Source organism: Danio aesculapii, chromosome 4 (genome assembly GCF_903798145.1).
Source record: "Danio aesculapii chromosome 4, fDanAes4.1, whole genome shotgun sequence".
Classification (NCBI taxonomy): Eukaryota; Metazoa; Chordata; class Actinopteri; order Cypriniformes; family Danionidae; genus Danio; species Danio aesculapii.
This window is the reverse complement of record NC_079438.1, coordinates 17,966,003-17,986,515: the sequence shown is the minus strand read 5'-3', so window position 1 is coordinate 17,986,515 and position 20,513 is coordinate 17,966,003. Positions and strand designations below refer to the sequence as shown.

At 41.0% G+C, this 20,513-nt stretch overlaps 13 non-coding genes across 13 annotated transcripts; 6 read left to right on the top strand and 7 right to left on the bottom strand.

Annotated features, from left to right (window-relative positions):
- Window positions 1–5,631: 5,631 nt before the first annotated feature.
- trnap-agg (transfer RNA proline (anticodon AGG)) lies at window positions 5,632–5,703 on the bottom strand. The gene has a single exon. It is a non-coding gene; the product is annotated as a tRNA-Pro (tRNA).
- Window positions 5,704–6,154: 451 nt separating this feature from the next.
- Window positions 6,155–6,227, top strand: trnar-ucg (transfer RNA arginine (anticodon UCG)). Its single transcript has one exon. It is a non-coding gene; the product is annotated as a tRNA-Arg (tRNA).
- Window positions 6,228–7,293: 1,066 nt separating this feature from the next.
- On the bottom strand, window positions 7,294–7,365 carry trnap-agg (transfer RNA proline (anticodon AGG)). The gene has a single exon. It is a non-coding gene; the product is annotated as a tRNA-Pro (tRNA).
- A 451-nt stretch (window positions 7,366–7,816) lies between these two features.
- On the top strand, window positions 7,817–7,889 carry trnar-ucg (transfer RNA arginine (anticodon UCG)). The gene has a single exon. It is a non-coding gene; the product is annotated as a tRNA-Arg (tRNA).
- Window positions 7,890–8,956: 1,067 nt separating this feature from the next.
- On the bottom strand, window positions 8,957–9,028 carry trnap-agg (transfer RNA proline (anticodon AGG)). Its single transcript has one exon. It is a non-coding gene; the product is annotated as a tRNA-Pro (tRNA).
- Window positions 9,029–9,479: 451 nt separating this feature from the next.
- On the top strand, window positions 9,480–9,552 carry trnar-ucg (transfer RNA arginine (anticodon UCG)). The gene has a single exon. It is a non-coding gene; the product is annotated as a tRNA-Arg (tRNA).
- Window positions 9,553–10,618: 1,066 nt separating this feature from the next.
- On the bottom strand, window positions 10,619–10,690 carry trnap-agg (transfer RNA proline (anticodon AGG)). Its single transcript has one exon. It is a non-coding gene; the product is annotated as a tRNA-Pro (tRNA).
- A 451-nt stretch (window positions 10,691–11,141) lies between these two features.
- On the top strand, window positions 11,142–11,214 carry trnar-ucg (transfer RNA arginine (anticodon UCG)). The gene has a single exon. It is a non-coding gene; the product is annotated as a tRNA-Arg (tRNA).
- A 1,067-nt stretch (window positions 11,215–12,281) lies between these two features.
- trnap-agg (transfer RNA proline (anticodon AGG)) lies at window positions 12,282–12,353 on the bottom strand. The gene has a single exon. It is a non-coding gene; the product is annotated as a tRNA-Pro (tRNA).
- Window positions 12,354–12,804: 451 nt separating this feature from the next.
- On the top strand, window positions 12,805–12,877 carry trnar-ucg (transfer RNA arginine (anticodon UCG)). Its single transcript has one exon. It is a non-coding gene; the product is annotated as a tRNA-Arg (tRNA).
- A 1,066-nt stretch (window positions 12,878–13,943) lies between these two features.
- On the bottom strand, window positions 13,944–14,015 carry trnap-agg (transfer RNA proline (anticodon AGG)). Its single transcript has one exon. It is a non-coding gene; the product is annotated as a tRNA-Pro (tRNA).
- A 451-nt stretch (window positions 14,016–14,466) lies between these two features.
- On the top strand, window positions 14,467–14,539 carry trnar-ucg (transfer RNA arginine (anticodon UCG)). Its single transcript has one exon. It is a non-coding gene; the product is annotated as a tRNA-Arg (tRNA).
- A 1,067-nt stretch (window positions 14,540–15,606) lies between these two features.
- On the bottom strand, window positions 15,607–15,678 carry trnap-cgg (transfer RNA proline (anticodon CGG)). The gene has a single exon. It is a non-coding gene; the product is annotated as a tRNA-Pro (tRNA).
- Between the last annotated feature and the right edge of the window lie 4,835 nt (window positions 15,679–20,513).

Genomic DNA, 20,513 nt, shown 5'->3' with positions numbered 1-20,513 from the left:
GCAACACCTTAGCAACCCCATAGCAACCACCTAGCAACACCTTAGCAACCGCCTAGCAACCACCTAGCAACCACTTAGCAACACCTTAGCAACCGCCTAGCAACCACCCAGCAACACCTTAGCAACCGCATAGCAACCACCTAGCAACACCTTAGCAACCACCTAGCAACACCTTATAAACCGCCTAGCAACCACCTAGCAACACCTTAGCAACCGCCTAGCAACACCTTAGCAACCATCTAGCAACACCTTAGCAACCGCATAGCAACACCTTAGCAACCGCCTAGCAACTCCTTAGCAACCACCTAGCAACACCTTAGCAACTGCCTAGCAACCACCTAGCAACCACTTAGCAACCGCCTAGCAACATATATATATATATATATATATATATATATACACACACACACACACACACACACAATGGTTTCAGTTAAAAATATGTTGATCCCACCAATTCGTTGTCCTTTTTTCTTCCTTAATCTCCTCATGCTTCTCACACATACACTTCGCAGTTTTGTGGACATCTCAGACAGAGTTGCACTATTATTTGAGATGCCATCTAACATCATATCCACTTGTCGCATATGGAGATGTTGTGAAAATCTAAATACTGCAATGTTGTATTACTGTAAAAACACAGAGTGGAAAAAATGTCTATGCAGAATACTAGAGGACGGGCTACTAGAGATCATGCATGGGAATAGGAAAATATGGACTTTGTCCTTACACTTTTCCTAATTCGTCCACATGACTTCTTGCACTGCCTGCAAATGAGTAGTAAAGTTCTTCATCAAAAATGTATTACCTTTGGCAATGCAAAACAAATAAATAATTAAATAAATAAATATACAAATTACAATAATACAATAATAAACTGTGCAGGACATTGGCCCTCCAGGACTGAGTTTGCCCACCCCTGCTCTACTGTATAGTGTTAACATATGGCAACATGATGTTTATGTTAATTTCCCTGCCACTGTTTCTTTAAGACCAACATTATTATTATTATTATTATTATTATTATTATTATTATTATTATTATTATTATTATTTGTTGTAAAGAGAAGACCTAAGTGTAGCCAATGATGTGCTTTGGTTAAGTCACATGACATGCTGTGTTTTTCTGTAGCGTGATATCTGACAGACTGGCGTTTATTGTGAGTAGTTGCTAAATGCAAATGTAAACGTCAAAAAAACAAAGGATAAAATGATGTCAGATCCACAAAATAAATCTGAATCATCACCTCCAGTACGTCATGATGACATATCCACAACTCAAATTTATTTGAATCAAATTAGTTTTTTTCTAAATCCATCAAATGTATGTGTTACCAAATGGCAACACTGCAATAGTGGAATGTGCAATATTGCAATGGGTTAGCTAGCTAGCAAGGTCAGCTGTGAACTATTAATTTGTAACAATAACAACATGAATGCTAGTAATATAATGTTGATTAGTCATGTGTTAATGGCATTTGCATTATGGATAAAATCTAGTTTTATAATGGCAGTACTACTTTTGAATAGATATGAATACAGGGAACAGTGTATTAGCGAACACCACCATGTTCTATGGTAAGTGAAAGAAGAAAAGGAAAGAACTGGCTCCTCCTGATGAAAGTGAGGATGAGATGGGTTTTAGTGACCATGAGAATGATGCAGACGGGACATCTGATAGAGACAGTTCAGGTAAGTTAGCTCAGAGGCAGATAAGACAGGTGTAGTATAGTACATAGTAGAATATATACATATAGTTAGCTAGTAGCATCTGGATATACCAGACTTGTTATTTATTTGTTATAATATTAAAGGGCACTTATGGTAAAAAAAGTCTACTTTTCAAGCTTTTTGGACAGACATGTGTGCATGTATGGTGTATAGACCGTCATATTGGGGTGATATAAGCACACCCAGTGCTTTTTTTTCAATTTAACAACATAAAAACGATGGAGCAATTGGAGCGGTTTTCAGACTGACCGCAACTTTACGTAGGAGAGCGGTCCCCCCGCCCACCAATATTGATTGACAGGCGCGTCATCATATCCTCAGTTTGTTGATTCACGTCCGCCATTTTCAGCGTGAGTCGAAGCGATATCACTAAAGGAACACGCTAGCTCTATTTTAGATGCAAGGCTCATTGGGCTCAACACAAGAGCAATATTCTCCACATTATCGCTCTAATCGGAATTATTGGTTGTATCTTTAGGTAGGTTTGCAAACATGTGTACTTCTCATCGAGTCTACCTTATACTTCAGCCGTTTGTATTTCTCGCGATCCCAGAAGCTCCCTGTGATCTTAACTAGGTGCTGCTACACCTGACGCTGCGCCATGCGTTTTAGAATTCTAAACATAGGTTTCTATCAGGGTACACACAACGGCGCGACGATTCGGGAAACTTCATGTTTCTGCCCTGCCACAGAGAGTGTCTGGTGTGCCGTGTCGCGGCTTCTAGCGATGCATCCGGTGCCTCAGTCAAAGTTAATTCAGTGTGCATGGTTATTAGTTTCTGTGTACAAGCTCGGCACTTGAAACTAGCACACAGTTGGCTGTAAAACTGTACAAAGACACATATGATTTTGTACTCTCTGCTTGGTCTGTGTCCGAGTCATACATGTACGACTGATTGCTAAACCTCTCACTCCTGCTCCTTCTCTCAGTCTGCCCAAACACAGAGCGGGTGAGCTCATGGCTCCGCCCCCTTGTTACATTGGGCAGGAAGCCGAAACTCATTTACATGTGAAGCAACACACCCATAAATCAGCAAACTGTGGACACGCCCCCAACATGACACTTTTTAACACATTATAATAAAAAATCTGAATTGTGTTTTAAACTGAACCTAAACTGGCACACTCAGAAGAACCATAATATTAATATTAAATCATAAAAAAGAGGTAAACTATGTGCCCTTTAAAGTAAAATAACTGTCTACTGAAAGTTAGGTTAAATACAACAAATAGTTAACTGAACACTCTTAGATTGTACCTAACCCTAATTTTATATTTAATTAAAGTTCATGTTAAAATATCTTGCGTTGCTACTTATAGGCATCTGAATGTTTACTCAAAGTCTATTCATAAACTGGATAACAACTACATGCAGACAATAACAACAAACATCTTGGTGGTCAATGTTCTGAAAACTTGTTGAGGATTTGTTGCATATCTACTGATACATTGTTGAACATCTAGAACCTAAATTGGTGACACTTATCTTACCGAAAGTTTAATAAATGTTTACATGCTGTAGACATTGTATTGATTGCCTAAGAACATTTATAGACAATCTACAGATACTATAGATGAAAGTAAACAGATAAGAACTTGAAAAGTAACTTACGGTCAGCAGACTATCTAAAGGGGGACCATCAAAATAAAGTGTGACCCGGCTCCTTTTCGTTGGCATCTTGTTGAAGGCATACAAAAATACATAACAAATGATTGGCGAAATGGCCCAGTGGCCAAGGGATAAGGCATCAACCTCCGGGGCTTGGGATTGTTGGTTCAAGTCCCATCTGGGTTGTCTTTGAAGGTCTCACTTCAATTTGGGAGCAATGTTTGGTGGATGAAACACGGTAGCTGTGAAAACCTTCTTGAGATGTGTTTGCATGTCATTAACTTCCTGCATTGCCATGCATATTACCTCTTATGACTAAAAGGGTAACGAGATACCTAACGCGAAAGGCCATTTTGAATCCTGCATGGTGCCTACAGAGAAGAGACTGTGTACAAAGACAAAATGGTGCTTACATATAAAGCTGGTGGGTTGTTCAAGATCCATAAACAAATCTAACAACCGAATCATTGCCGCTCCTTTTTTTGTCTGTATAATTATACATGTTAGACTGATTTAGATCAGAAGTCCACTAAATGTTCATTCACTAAAGTCACAGCAAAAGCTGCTACAATTAACACAGAAACACCTTGGATAGCACAGCACCGCTGCTTTTTCTATGACTGTCGTAGGGCTCGTCCGGGATTTGAACCCGGGATCTCTCGCACCCAAAGCCAGAAAAATATCCCCAGACCAACGAACCCTGTAGAAGCAGTCTGCAGTGCCACAAAAAAATCTGTGAGACCGATCCACTCTACTCTTTGTTCATGTTGTTTTTGTTACGTGTGTCAGCAACTCCCTGGAGGCATATTACAGTTCACAGTAAGTATAAAACAGTCCAGTGGCCTAATGGATAAGGCACCAGCCTTCGAAGCTGGGGATTGTGGGTTTAAAGTACCAACTGGGTTGTCTTTGATGCAGTTCTTTTTAAGTTGACTGTGCAAGACAATCCAGTATTACCTTTAAAAAGCTAGGTTCATACCCTTAGGTCAAAACGACATGACAATGGAAAACTCCTCAGAGAAGCTGTTTTGTCATTAGGTGTACACACCAGATCGTCTGAATGCAATATGGCATAGGGATCCTAAAGTACTGTTTTTCTGAGTTACAAGAACTTCCTGAGCCATACATAAGATATGACAAAGGCTAGCGTTGACCCAGTGGCCTAATGGATAAGGCATCAGCCTTCGAAGCTGGGGATTGTGGGTTCAAGTCCCATCTGGTTTGTCTTTGTTGGGTTAAATTTAAGTTGTGTGAAACAATTCCGACTGGTCTTCTCAAAACTTAGGCGTGATGATCTGAGGACAATAGTTAGCTTCGAATTCTCAGACTTGCTGCACACTTCAAATAAAGATTCACCCAATCTTGCTTGAATCTCACTGTCACGTTACGAACCTAAAAGGTTCCGCTAAGCTCTGGTAATGGAGATCTTGACTTCAAACACCTCGTGGCTTTCAACTAATGGTCTCTTGTTAGGTGGATGATGATGAAATGCAAACAAGAAAATAGCTGCAGAAAGGTTGTGATTTCAAGTTAATGAGAGTGGCCTTGTCTGGAATTTGAAACTCAAGACCAGTCACACCATACGCGAGAACCATACCCCAGGACCAATGAGACACGAATGTGGATGATTGCACAAAGAAAATGTTTGACCATTAGTTGCACACATCTTATTTGACGGAATGCAAACTGGCATCCAGATCCTAAAGTGCAGTTTTCCATGCGTTGGCATCTTGTTGAAGGCATACAAAAGATCCATGACAAATGATTGGCGAAATGGCCCAGTGGCCTAATGGATAAGGCATCAACCTTCGGGGCTTGGAATTGTTGGTTCAAGTCCAATCTGGGTTGTCTTTGAAAGTCTCACCTCAATTTGGGAGCAATGTTTGGTGGATGAAACACGGTAGCTGTGAAAACCTTCTTGAGATGTGTTTGCATGTCATTAACTTCCTGCATTGCCATGCATATTACCTGTTATGACTAAAAGGGAAACGAGATACCTAACGCGAAAGGCCATTTTGAATCCTGCATGGTGCCTACAGAGAAGAGACTGTGTACAAAGCAAAAAAATGGTGCTTACATATAAAGCTGGTGGGTTGTTCAAGATCCATAAACAAATCTAACAACCGAATCATTGCCGCTCCTTTTTTTGTCTGTATAATTGTACATGTTAGACTGATTTAGATCAGAAGTCCACTAAATGTTCATTCACTAAAGTCACAGCAAAAGCTTCTACAATTAACACAGAAACACCATAGATAGCGCAGCACCACTGCTTTTCTATGACAGTCATAGGGCTCGTCCGGGATTTGAACCCGGGACCTCTCGCACCCTAAGCGAGAATCACACCCCTAGACCAACGAGCCCTGTAGAAGGAACCTGCAGTGCCACAAGAAATTCTGTGAGACCAATCCAATCTACTCTTTGTTCATGTTGTTTTTGTTACGTGTGTCAGCAACTCTCTGGAGGCATATTACAGTTCACAGTAAGTATAAAAACAGTCCAGTGGCCTAATGGATAAGGCACCAGCCTTCGAAGCTGGGGATTGTGGGTTTAAAGTACCAACTGGGTTGTCTTTGATGCAGTTCCTTTTAAGTTGACTGTGCAAGACAATCCAGTGTTACCCTCAAAAGCTAGGTTCATACCCTTAGGTCAAAACGACATGACAATGGAAAACTCCTCAGAGAAGCTGTTTTGTCATTAGGTGTACACACCAGATCGTCTGAATGCAATATGGCATAGGGATCCTAAAGTACTGTTTTTCTGAGTTACAAGAACTTCCTGAGCCATACATCAGATATGACAAAGGCTAGCGTTGACCCAGTGGCCTAATGGATAAGGCATCAGCCTTCGAAGCTGGGGATTGTGGGTTCAAGTCCCATCTGGGTTGTCTTTGTTGGGTTAAATTTAAGTTGTGTGAAACAATTCCGACTGGTCTTCTCAAAACTTAGGCGTGATGATCTGAGGACAATAGTTAGCTTCGAAATCTCAGACTTGCTGCACACTTCAAATAAAGATTCACCCAATCTTGCTTGAATCTCACTGTCACGTTACGAACCTAAAAGGTTCCGCTAAGCTCTGGTAATGGAGATCTTGACTTCAAATACCTCGTGGCTTTCAACTAATGGTCTCTTGTTAGGTGGATGATGATGAAATGCAAACAAGAAAATAGCTGCAGAAAGGTTGTGATTTCAAGTTAATGAGAGTGGCCTTGTCTGGAATTTGAAACTCAAGACCAGTCACACCATACGCTAGAACCATACCCCAGGACCAATGAGACACGAATGTGGATGATTGCACAAAGAAAATGTTTGACCATTAGTTGCACACATCTTATTTGACGGAATGCAAACTGGCATCCAGATCCTAAAGTGCAGTTTTCCATGCGTTGGCATCTTGTTGAAGGCATACAAAAGATCCATGACAAATGATTGGCGACATGGCCCAGTGGCCTAATGGATAAGGCATCAACCTTGGGGCTTGGAATTGTTGGTTCAAGTCCAATCTGGGTTGTCTTTGAAAGTCTCACCTCAATTTGGGAGCAATGTTTGGTGGATGAAACACGGTAGCTGTGAAAACCTTCTTGAGATGTGTTTGCATGTCATTAACTTCCTGCATTGCCATGCATATTACCTGTTATGACTAAAAGGGAAACGAGATACCTAACGCGAAAGGCCATTTTGAATCCTGCATGGTGCCTACAGAGAAGAGACTGTGTACAAAGCAAAAAAATGGTGCTTACATATAAAGCTGGTGGGTTGTTCAAGATCCATAAACAAATCTAACAACCGAATCATTGCCGCTCCTTTTTTTGTCTGTATAATTGTACATGTTAGACTGATTTAGATCAGAAGTCCACTAAATGTTCATTCACTAAAGTCACAGCAAAAGCTTCTACAATTAACACAGAAACACCATAGATAGCGCAGCACCACTGCTTTTCTATGACAGTCGCAGGGCTCGTCTGGGATTTGAACCCGGGACCTCTCGCACCCTAAGCGAGAATCATACCCCTAGACCAACGAGCCCTGTAGAAGGAACCTGCAGTGCCACAAGAAATTCTGTGAGACCAATCCAATCTACTCTTTGTTCATGTTGTTTTTGTTACGTGTGTCAGCAACTCTCTGGAGGCATATTACAGTTCACAGTAAGTATAAAAACAGTCCAGTGGCCTAATGGATAAGGCACCAGCCTTCGAAGCTGGGGATTGTGGGTTTAAAGTACCAACTGGGTTGTCTTTGATGCAGTTCCTTTTAAGTTGACTGTGCAAGACAATCCAGTGTTACCCTCAAAAGCTAGGTTCATACCCTTAGGTCAAAACGACATGACAATGGAAAACTCCTCAGAGAAGCTGTTTTGTCATTAGGTGTACACACCAGATCGTCTGAATGCAATATGGCATAGGGATCCTAAAGTACTGTTTTTCTGAGTTACAAGAACTTCCTGAGCCATACATCAGATATGACAAAGGCTAGCGTTGACCCAGTGGCCTAATGGATAAGGCATCAGCCTTCGAAGCTGGGGATTGTGGGTTCAAGTCCCATCTGGGTTGTCTTTGTTGGGTTAAATTTAAGTTGTGTGAAACAATTCCGACTGGTCTTCTCAAAACTTAGGCGTGATGATCTGAGGACAATAGTTAGCTTCGAATTCTCAGACTTGCTGCACACTTCAAATAAAGATTCACCCAATCTTGCTTGAATCTCACTGTCACGTTACGAACCTAAAAGGTTCCGCTAAGCTCTGGTAATGGAGATCTTGACTTCAAATACCTCGTGGCTTTCAACTAATGGTCTCTTGTTAGGTGGATGATGATGAAATGCAAACAAGAAAATAGCTGCAGAAAGTTTGTGATTTCAAGTTAATGAGAGTGGCCTTGTCTGGAATTTGAAACTCAAGACCAGTCACACCATACGCGAGAACCATACCCCAGGACCAATGAGACACGAATGTGGATGATTGCACAAAGAAAATGTTTGACCATTAGTTGCACACATCTTATTTGACGGAATGCAAACTGGCATCCAGATCCTAAAGTGCAGTTTTCCATGCGTTGGCATCTTGTTGAAGGCATACAAAAGATCCATGACAAATGATTGGCGAAATGGCCCAGTGGCCTAATGGATAAGGCATCAACCTTCGGGGCTTGGAATTGTTGGTTCAAGTCCAATCTGGGTTGTCTTTGAAAGTCTCACCTCAATTTGGGAGCAATGTTTGGTGGATGAAACACGGTAGCTGTGAAAACCTTCTTGAGATGTGTTTGCATGTCATTAACTTCCTGCATTGCCATGCATATTACCTGTTATGACTAAAAGGGAAACGAGATACCTAACGCGAAAGGCCATTTTGAATCCTGCATGGTGCCTACAGAGAAGAGACTGTGTACAAAGCAAAAAAATGGTGCTTACATATAAAGCTGGTGGGTTGTTCAAGATCCATAAACAAATCTAACAACCGAATCATTGCCGCTCCTTTTTTTGTCTGTATAATTGTACATGTTAGACTGATTTAGATCAGAAGTCCACTAAATGTTCATTCACTAAAGTCACAGCAAAAGCTTCTACAATTAACACAGAAACACCATAGATAGCGCAGCACCACTGCTTTTCTATGACAGTCATAGGGCTCGTCCGGGATTTGAACCCGGGACCTCTCGCACCCTAAGCGAGAATCATACCCCTAGACCAACGAGCCCTGTAGAAGGAACCTGCAGTGCCACAAGAAATTCTGTGAGACCAATCCAATCTACTCTTTGTTCATGTTGTTTTTGTTACGTGTGTCAGCAACTCTCTGGAGGCATATTACAGTTCACAGTAAGTATAAAAACAGTCCAGTGGCCTAATGGATAAGGCACCAGCCTTCGAAGCTGGGGATTGTGGGTTTAAAGTACCAACTGGGTTGTCTTTGATGCAGTTCCTTTTAAGTTGACTGTGCAAGACAATCCAGTGTTACCCTCAAAAGCTAGGTTCATACCCTTAGGTCAAAACGACATGACAATGGAAAACTCCTCAGAGAAGCTGTTTTGTCATTAGGTGTACACACCAGATCGTCTGAATGCAATATGGCATAGGGATCCTAAAGTACTGTTTTTCTGAGTTACAAGAACTTCCTGAGCCATACATCAGATATGACAAAGGCTAGCGTTGACCCAGTGGCCTAATGGATAAGGCATCAGCCTTCGAAGCTGGGGATTGTGGGTTCAAGTCCCATCTGGGTTGTCTTTGTTGGGTTAAATTTAAGTTGTGTGAAACAATTCCGACTGGTCTTCTCAAAACTTAGGCGTGATGATCTGAGGACAATAGTTAGCTTCGAAATCTCAGACTTGCTGCACACTTCAAATAAAGATTCACCCAATCTTGCTTGAATCTCACTGTCACGTTACGAACCTAAAAGGTTCCGCTAAGCTCTGGTAATGGAGATCTTGACTTCAAATACCTCGTGGCTTTCAACTAATGGTCTCTTGTTAGGTGGATGATGATGAAATGCAAACAAGAAAATAGCTGCAAAAAGGTTGTGATTTCAAGTTAATGAGAGTGGCCTTGTCTGGAATTTGAAACTCAAGACCAGTCACACCATACGCTAGAACCATACCCCAGGACCAATGAGACACGAATGTGGATGATTGCACAAAGAAAATGTTTGACCATTAGTTGCACACATCTTATTTGACGGAATGCAAACTGGCATCCAGATCCTAAAGTGCAGTTTTCCATGCGTTGGCATCTTGTTGAAGGCATACAAAAGATCCATGACAAATGATTGGCGACATGGCCCAGTGGCCTAATGGATAAGGCATCAACCTTGGGGCTTGGAATTGTTGGTTCAAGTCCAATCTGGGTTGTCTTTGAAAGTCTCACCTCAATTTGGGAGCAATGTTTGGTGGATGAAACACGGTAGCTGTGAAAACCTTCTTGAGATGTGTTTGCATGTCATTAACTTCCTGCATTGCCATGCATATTACCTGTTATGACTAAAAGGGAAACGAGATACCTAACGCGAAAGGCCATTTTGAATCCTGCATGGTGCCTACAGAGAAGAGACTGTGTACAAAGCAAAAAAATGGTGCTTACATATAAAGCTGGTGGGTTGTTCAAGATCCATAAACAAATCTAACAACCGAATCATTGCCGCTCCTTTTTTTGTCTGTATAATTGTACATGTTAGACTGATTTAGATCAGAAGTCCACTAAATGTTCATTCACTAAAGTCACAGCAAAAGCTTCTACAATTAACACAGAAACACCATAGATAGCGCAGCACCACTGCTTTTCTATGACAGTCGCAGGGCTCGTCTGGGATTTGAACCCGGGACCTCTCGCACCCTAAGCGAGAATCATACCCCTAGACCAACGAGCCCTGTAGAAGGAACCTGCAGTGCCACAAGAAATTCTGTGAGACCAATCCAATCTACTCTTTGTTCATGTTGTTTTTGTTACGTGTGTCAGCAACTCTCTGGAGGCATATTACAGTTCACAGTAAGTATAAAAACAGTCCAGTGGCCTAATGGATAAGGCACCAGCCTTCGAAGCTGGGGATTGTGGGTTTAAAGTACCAACTGGGTTGTCTTTGATGCAGTTCCTTTTAAGTTGACTGTGCAAGACAATCCAGTGTTACCCTCAAAAGCTAGGTTCATACCCTTAGGTCAAAACGACATGACAATGGAAAACTCCTCAGAGAAGCTGTTTTGTCATTAGGTGTACACACCAGATCGTCTGAATGCAATATGGCATAGGGATCCTAAAGTACTGTTTTTCTGAGTTACAAGAACTTCCTGAGCCATACATCAGATATGACAAAGGCTAGCGTTGACCCAGTGGCCTAATGGATAAGGCATCAGCCTTCGAAGCTGGGGATTGTGGGTTCAAGTCCCATCTGGGTTGTCTTTGTTGGGTTAAATTTAAGTTGTGTGAAACAATTCCGACTGGTCTTCTCAAAACTTAGGCGTGATGATCTGAGGACAATAGTTAGCTTCGAATTCTCAGACTTGCTGCACACTTCAAATAAAGATTCACCCAATCTTGCTTGAATCTCACTGTCACGTTACGAACCTAAAAGGTTCCGCTAAGCTCTGGTAATGGAGATCTTGACTTCAAATACCTCGTGGCTTTCAACTAATGGTCTCTTGTTAGGTGGATGATGATGAAATGCAAACAAGAAAATAGCTGCAGAAAGTTTGTGATTTCAAGTTAATGAGAGTGGCCTTGTCTGGAATTTGAAACTCAAGACCAGTCACACCATACGCGAGAACCATACCCCAGGACCAATGAGACACGAATGTGGATGATTGCACAAAGAAAATGTTTGACCATTAGTTGCACACATCTTATTTGACGGAATGCAAACTGGCATCCAGATCCTAAAGTGCAGTTTTCCATGCGTTGGCATCTTGTTGAAGGCATACAAAAGATCCATGACAAATGATTGGCGAAATGGCCCAGTGGCCTAATGGATAAGGCATCAACCTTCGGGGCTTGGAATTGTTGGTTCAAGTCCAATCTGGGTTGTCTTTGAAAGTCTCACCTCAATTTGGGAGCAATGTTTGGTGGATGAAACACGGTAGCTGTGAAAACCTTCTTGAGATGTGTTTGCATGTCATTAACTTCCTGCATTGCCATGCATATTACCTGTTATGACTAAAAGGGAAACGAGATACCTAACGCGAAAGGCCATTTTGAATCCTGCATGGTGCCTACAGAGAAGAGACTGTGTACAAAGCAAAAAAATGGTGCTTACATATAAAGCTGGTGGGTTGTTCAAGATCCATAAACAAATCTAACAACCGAATCATTGCCGCTCCTTTTTTTGTCTGTATAATTGTACATGTTAGACTGATTTAGATCAGAAGTCCACTAAATGTTCATTCACTAAAGTCACAGCAAAAGCTTCTACAATTAACACAGAAACACCATAGATAGCGCAGCACCACTGCTTTTCTATGACAGTCGCAGGGCTCGTCTGGGATTTGAACCCGGGACCTCTCGCACCCTAAGCGAGAATCATACCCCTAGACCAACGAGCCCTGTAGAAGGAACCTGCAGTGCCACAAGAAATTCTGTGAGACCAATCCAATCTACTCTTTGTTCATGTTGTTTTTGTTACGTGTGTCAGCAACTCTCTGGAGGCATATTACAGTTCACAGTAAGTATAAAAACAGTCCAGTGGCCTAATGGATAAGGCACCAGCCTTCGAAGCTGGGGATTGTGGGTTTAAAGTACCAACTGGGTTGTCTTTGATGCAGTTCCTTTTAAGTTGACTGTGCAAGACAATCCAGTGTTACCCTCAAAAGCTAGGTTCATACCCTTAGGTCAAAACGACATGACAATGGAAAACTCCTCAGAGAAGCTGTTTTGTCATTAGGTGTACACACCAGATCGTCTGAATGCAATATGGCATAGGGATCCTAAAGTACTGTTTTTCTGAGTTACAAGAACTTCCTGAGCCATACATCAGATATGACAAAGGCTAGCGTTGACCCAGTGGCCTAATGGATAAGGCATCAGCCTTCGAAGCTGGGGATTGTGGGTTCAAGTCCCATCTGGGTTGTCTTTGTTGGGTTAAATTTAAGTTGTGTGAAACAATTCCGACTGGTCTTCTCAAAACTTAGGCGTGATGATCTGAGGACAATAGTTAGCTTCGAATTCTCAGACTTGCTGCACACTTCAAATAAAGATTCACCCAATCTTGCTTGAATCTCACTGTCACGTTACGAACCTAAAAGGTTCCGCTAAGCTCTGGTAATGGAGATCTTGACTTCAAATACCTCGTGGCTTTCAACTAATGGTCTCTTGTTAGGTGGATGATGATGAAATGCAAACAAGAAAATAGCTGCAGAAAGTTTGTGATTTCAAGTTAATGAGAGTGGCCTTGTCTGGAATTTGAAACTCAAGACCAGTCACACCATACGCGAGAACCATACCCCAGGACCAATGAGACACGAATGTGGATGATTGCACAAAGAAAATGTTTGACCATTAGTTGCACACATCTTATTTGACGGAATGCAAACTGGCATCCAGATCCTAAAGTGCAGTTTTCCATGCGTTGGCATCTTGTTGAAGGCATACAAAAGATCCATGACAAATGATTGGCGAAATGGCCCAGTGGCCTAATGGATAAGGCATCAACCTTCGGGGCTTGGAATTGTTGGTTCAAGTCCAATCTGGGTTGTCTTTGAAAGTCTCACCTCAATTTGGGAGCAATGTTTGGTGGATGAAACACGGTAGCTGTGAAAACCTTCTTGAGATGTGTTTGCATGTCATTAACTTCCTGCATTGCCATGCATATTACCTGTTATGACTAAAAGGGTAACGAGATACCTAACGCGAAAGGCCATTTTGAATCCTGCATGGTGCCTACAGAGAAGAGACTGTGTACAAAGCAAAAAAATGGTGCTTACATATAAAGCTGGTGGGTTGTTCAAGATCCATAAACAAATCTAACAACCGAATCATTGCCGCTCCTTTTTTGTCTGTATAATTGTACATGTTAGACTGATTTAGATCAGAAGTCCACTAAATGTTCATTCACTAAAGTCACAGCAAAAGCTGCTACAATTAACACAGAAACACCATAGATAGCGCAGCACCACTGCTTTTCTATGACAGTCATAGGGCTCGTCCGGGATTTGAACCCGGGACCTCTCGCACCCTAAGCGAGAATCATACCCCTAGACCAACGAGCCCTGTAGAAGAAACCTGCAGTGCCACAAGAAATTCTGTGAGACCAATCCAATCTACTCTTTGTTCATGTTGTTTTTGTTACGTGTGTCAGCAACTCTCTGGAGGCATATTACAGTTCACAGTAAGTATAAAAACAGTCCAGTGGCCTAATGGATAAGGCACCAGCCTTCGAAGCTGGGGATTGTGGGTTTAAAGTACCAACTGGGTTGTCTTTGATGCAGTTCCTTTTAAGTTGACTGTGCAAGACAATCCAGTGTTACCCTCAAAAGCTAGGTTCATACCCTTAGGTCAAAACGACATGACAATGGAAAACTCCTCAGAGAAGCTGTTTTGTCATTAGGTGTACACACCAGATCGTCTGAATGCAATATGGCATAGGGATCCTAAAGTACTGTTTTTCTGAGTTACAAGAACTTCCTGAGCCATACATCAGATATGACAAAGGCTAGCGTTGACCCAGTGGCCTAATGGATAAGGCATCAGCCTTCGAAGCTGGGGATTGTGGGTTCAAGTCCCATCTGGGTTGTCTTTGTTGGGTTAAATTTAAGTTGTGTGAAACAATTCCGACTGGTCTTCTCAAAACTTAGGCGTGATGATCTGAGGACAATAGTTAGCTTCGAATTCTCAGACTTGCTGCACACTTCAAATAAAGATTCACCCAATCTTGCTTGAATCTCACTGTCACGTTACGAACCTAAAAGGTTCCGCTAAGCTCTGGTAATGGAGATCTTGACTTCAAATACCTCGTGGCTTTCAACTAATGGTCTCTTGTTAGGTGGATGATGATGAAATGCAAACAAGAAAATAGCTGCAGAAAGGTTGTGATTTCAAGTTAATGAGAGTGGCCTTGTCTGGAATTTGAAACTCAAGACCAGTCACACCATACGCGAGAACCATACCCCAGGACCAATGAGACACGAATGTGGATGATTGCACAAAGAAAATGTTTGACCATTAGTTGCACACATCTTATTTGACGGAATGCAAACTGGCATCCAGATCCTAAAGTGCAGTTTTCCATGCGTTGGCATCTTGTTGAAGGCATACAAAAGATCCATGACAAATGATTGGCGAAATGGCCCAGTGGCCTAATGGATAAGGCATCAACCTTCGGGGCTTGGAATTGTTGGTTCAAGTCCAATCTGGGTTGTCTTTGAAAGTCTCACCTCAATTTGGGAGCAATGTTTGGTGGATGAAACACGGTAGCTGTGAAAACCTTCTTGAGATGTGTTTGCATGTCATTAACTTCCTGCATTGCCATGCATATTACCTGTTATGACTAAAAGGGTAACGAGATACCTAACGCGAAAGGCCATTTTGAATCCTGCATGGTGCCTACAGAGAAGAGACTGTGTACAAAGACAAAAATGGTGTTTACATATAAAGCTGGTGGGTTGTTCAAGATCCATAAACAAATCTAACAACCGAATCATTGCCGCTCCTTTTTTTGTCTGTATAATTGTACATGTTAGACTGATTGAGATCAGAAGTCCACTAAATGTTCATTAACTAAAGTCACAGCAAAAGTTGCTACAATTAACATAGAAAGACCATAGTAAGCACAGCTCCGCCTCATTTTTTATGACAGGCGTAGGGCTCGTCCGGGATTTGAACCCGGGACCTCTCGCACCCGAAGCGAGAATCATACCCCTAGACCAACAAGCCCTGTAGAAGCAATCTGCAGTGCCACAAAAAATTCTGTGAGACCGATCCACCGAACCACTTTGTTCATGCTGTTTTTGTTACGTGTGTCAGCAACTCCCTGGAGGCATATTACAGTTCACAGGCAGTAAAAACAGCCCAGTGGCCTAAAGTACCAACTGGGTTGTCTTTGATGCAGTTCCTTTTACATTGACTGTGCAAGACAATCCAGTGTTACCTTTAAAAAGCTAGGTTCAGACTTCCGGCGGTTAACTGAAAGCGCATGGCCGCTTAACTTTTTGTCTCCCGTTCGGTCGGAGTTTAATTCCCCAATTAATACAATTAACACCTAATTCCTAATCGAATCTAATGATGGAAGGGGAGAAAGTCAGAAAGGGCAAAGGAAAACAGTTTGGGAAAGCGGAAAAAGGTAGTAACTTAGAGGATACCGCCGGGGCTGAGAAACAAGGAGAGCGTAATGGCGGACAAGAGGAAAATCCAAAACTGGCAACAGTGGACGAAAGCGTCGCGGTCATCCGCGCAGACATAAAGATGGTGGCCTTGGAGATGAAGTCCGAGCTAAACATCTTCCGAGACGATCTGAAAAGAGAATTAGTGGACTTTCGAAAGGAAATTTACCAGACGCTAAACGAAATCACAACCGACCTGAAAACTACAACTGACAGAGTGAGTGAGGCCGAGACCCGCATCGCCGAGGCCGAGGAGTGGTCCACGGATTTCAGGGAAGCTCTGAGCCAGTCACTACAATCCCAGGAAAGAATGCAGATGAAGTTAACGGACCTGGAAGCACGCTCGAGACGTAATAATGTTCGCATTTACGGGATCTCGGAAGGCGCTGAAAATAACAACATGTACCAATTCATTGATAATCTTATTAAAAAAGAACTGGACCTTGCTGAAATTGAACTCGGGATTCAAAGATGCCACAGAGCGCTCGGACCAAGACCTCCTAACGAGGCGCAGCCAAGATCGGTGATTGTGTACTTTCAAGAATTCAAAGTTAAGGAAATGGTTCTGCACACTGCGTGGAAGAAAAAGGAAATCTTTTACAACAACAGCAGGATCTACTTTGATCATGACTACCCTGCTGAAACCTTGGCGAAAAGGAAGGCATATTCTCAGATCAGGAGGATGCTCAAAGAGAAGGGAATACGATTTCAGACACCACCGCCAGCGAAACTGCGAGTGTTCTTTGACGGCGGGCCGGTCACCTATGGAAGCGCAGACGAAGCGACTGAGGACATGAAGAAAAGGGGTTTCCAGTTTGGCCCCGAGACATCTTCAGAAGTTGAGGTTTTGAATAAAGCGCGGACGACCGGCTGGCAGCGCTCTAAGAATACAACAAACAGGCAGACCCGTCAGAATTGGATTAAAGAGAGGCTCCGGAATTTTCGCCGATAAAGATAGATTTAAAGGTTTAGGATTTGTTAACTACGAGTGGCAAATGACCGTAAACTACACAATTGGTGAATGAACCAAAATCGCCCTTAGTAAATAATGTAGTTGACCGACAAATACGGGAAAGACTTTTTTGTTTTTGACGTTCGTAAGTGCACGCAGAATACCCATAAGGGCACTTAAGGCTGCACTGAAGAGGGGCTCTGGTGTTTACCTAGACTATTCCCCTACACTAAGAAGTAAGAACTGTTCATTGCTTCGAATGGAGGTCTTTATATGCATTCTGTTTAGTTCTATTATTTCCAACTGTAAAGTTATGGGTTCTTATTTTATTTTATTTAGTTCATATGTAGTTCAGACTTGGTCACGAATAACATATACCTTACAGAAAGTGTTTTATTACAAGATCACATGCAGATTCAGGAATATAGGGTGATTACCCTGAATGTAAATGGTTTATGCAATCCAATCAAGAGAAGCAAGGTTATTGCAAAGATGAAAAAGGAAAAGTTGTATGTTATATTTATGCAGGAGACGCATCTTAATAATCTAAAACACGAAAAACTAAAACAAAAAGGGTTTAAGAATGTATTTTATTCATCTTATTGGAAGGGAAAACGAAGAGGGGTAGCAATATTAATTAATAACTGTGTGAACTTCCGCCTGCTTGCTGAATTTTCAGACAAAGAGGGTCGATATGTTTTTGTTAAGGGTCTCTTAGATCAAAAAGAAGTTACGTTAATTACCGTGTACATACCCCCTGAGCAAGACAACTCATGCAAAAGAGAAGTTTTTCAATTAATAGCTTCTGAAGCATCAGGAGTTTTGATATGTGGAGGAGACTGGAATGCCCAGATGCAACCCAAGCTTGATTCCTCTAATGCATTAAAGAGGCTAACCTCTAGAGCAAGGGTAACTAAAAAACTGTTGATGGAATTGGGATTGATAGATGTATGGAGGGAGCTCCATCCATTAGATAAACAGTTCACATTCTATTCCGCAAGCCAAATTTCCTACTCAAGAATTGATTACTTCTTTGTTTTTAATTCAGACAGACACCGGCTTATAGACTGCAAGATAGGAACCAGAGATATCTCTGACCACTCACCTGTTTATCTAACTATACATTTAGATAACAAAAAGAACGACTCACTGTGGCGGCTTAATACAAGTATACTGAATGATAGGACAAATAAAGAATTTATTCAAAAATAAATAAAGGATTACATCGATAACAACAACAATGGGGAAGTATTACCAAGTATTTTATGGGATGCATCAAAATCAGTGCTTAGGGGTAAACTCATAGCCCTTACATCACATAAGAAAAAGGAAAAATGTAAAAAGATGTTTGACTTGCAGGAGAGCCTTAAAACCTTAGAGAGAGAACATATTGTGAAAAAGAAACCTCATATCTTAAGCCAAATAAAAAGTATTAAGAAGCAAATAAATGAACTATATGAGGAAGAATTAGAGAAAAAAGCCAAATTTACTAAGCAAAGATATTATGAAAACGGCCCAAAGGCTTTGAAGTTATTGGCTTAGAAAACAGCAGGCAGAGCGGACTATCCTGTAAATTAGAGATCCTAAAACTAATAGAATTAATCACAAACAAGATGATATCCATAACATTTTAAAAACTTATTACAGAAATCTATATAGTGAAGTAAATAAAACTAAACCCACAGAAATAAATATCTTCTTAGAATCATTAGACTTACCCTCCATAGGCACAACACAGAATAAATCCCTAATGGCAGAGATTACAAAAGAGGAAATAGGGAAAGCGATTTCAAGATTAAAAGTAAATAAAACACCTGGCTCAGATGGCTTCCCAGTTGAGTGGTACAAGGCATTCAAAGACCTGTTAATTCCCATGCTTTATGAGTGTTTTAACTACATGCTTAAAGGTGGTGAACCACCAAGAACATGGAGTGAGGCGATCATTTCGATTATTCCTAAAGAGGGTAAAGATAAGAAGGAGTGTAGTTCTTTTAGACCGATTTCTGTATTAAACATGGATTATAAATTATATGCATCAATACTAGCTAAAAGATTGGAAGATATAATACCAGAATTAGTGGACTTAGACCAAACCGGATTTATAAGGGATAGGCAGACACAAGATAATATTAGGCGGGTGCTACACGTTACTGATCATGTCATTAAAAAGAAAACCAGAGCAGCAATTATTAGCTTAGATGATGAAAAGGCATTTGACTCAGTTCGTTGGGAGTATTTATATTTAGCATTGACCAGATTTGGCTTTAATGATGACTTTATTAGGTGTATAAGAAATTTATATTTATCACCAAATGCAAAAATTAGGATTAATGGTCATCTTACCAAGAGTTTTGTTTTGGAAAGAGGCTGCCGTCAAGGCTGCCCCCTCAGTCCTACCCTTTTTGCTTTATTTATTGAGCCTTTGGCACAGTTGATAAGAGACGAACAGGGAATTAAAGGAATAACAGTTAGAGGTTTAGAGGAAAAGATCTGTCTGTATGCAGATGATGTTCTTTTGTTTGTTGGAACACCAGAAGTTAGCAATCCTACTCTGATGTCAGTTTTAAATAAATTTGGCACCTACTCTGGTTACAAGCTAAATATCCAAAAAACACAAATTTTAAGCTTTAATTATTTCCCTCAGAAAGATATGCAAAATAAATTTTATTTCAAATGGAATTCAACAAGTATTAAGTACCTGGGTATTAAAATAACTAAAGATTCTACACAATTACTTAATAGTAATTATGGCCCTATAAATAAGAATATAAAATCTGACAGATAGGTGGTCTCAATTGCCTTTAGAGATGCATAATAGAATAAAGACAATAAAGATTAATATAGTTCCCCGTCTTCTATACCTCTTCCAATCCCTACCAATCGAAATTCCATCAAAACAGTTCAGAGAATGGGACAAGTGGATTTCAAGATTTTTATGGGGGGGCAGGAGACCTAGAATTAAATATAAAACATTGCAACTGTCTAATGAGAAAGGGGGAAAATCACTGCCTTGCTTGTCTGACTATTACAAAGCAGCCCAGTTACGACCCTTATTAATCTGTTGTAACCCAGAATACACAGCAAAATGGAAAGACCTGGAAACTTCACAAATTGATATCCCACTACAATCATTATTGGGTAGCAAGTTTTTACATAAACACTATTTAAATAGCTTAAATCAGTGGTCCAAAGTTCCCCTTAGAATCTGGTTTAAAGAGTGTAATTCTCCACTACTTGAAAAACAGTCTAGATTGATTAAATGGGTAGCATTTGACCCTGACTTTAAACCAGCTAAAATTGATGGGAGATTTCAAACTTGGTATAGGTTTGGCATCACTACTTTTCGTTTAATTTCCTCAAATGGGGAATTAGATAGCTTTCAGAAAATCTCAGATATGTATGGTCTGGACAAATGTGATTTCTTTAGGTACCTGCAA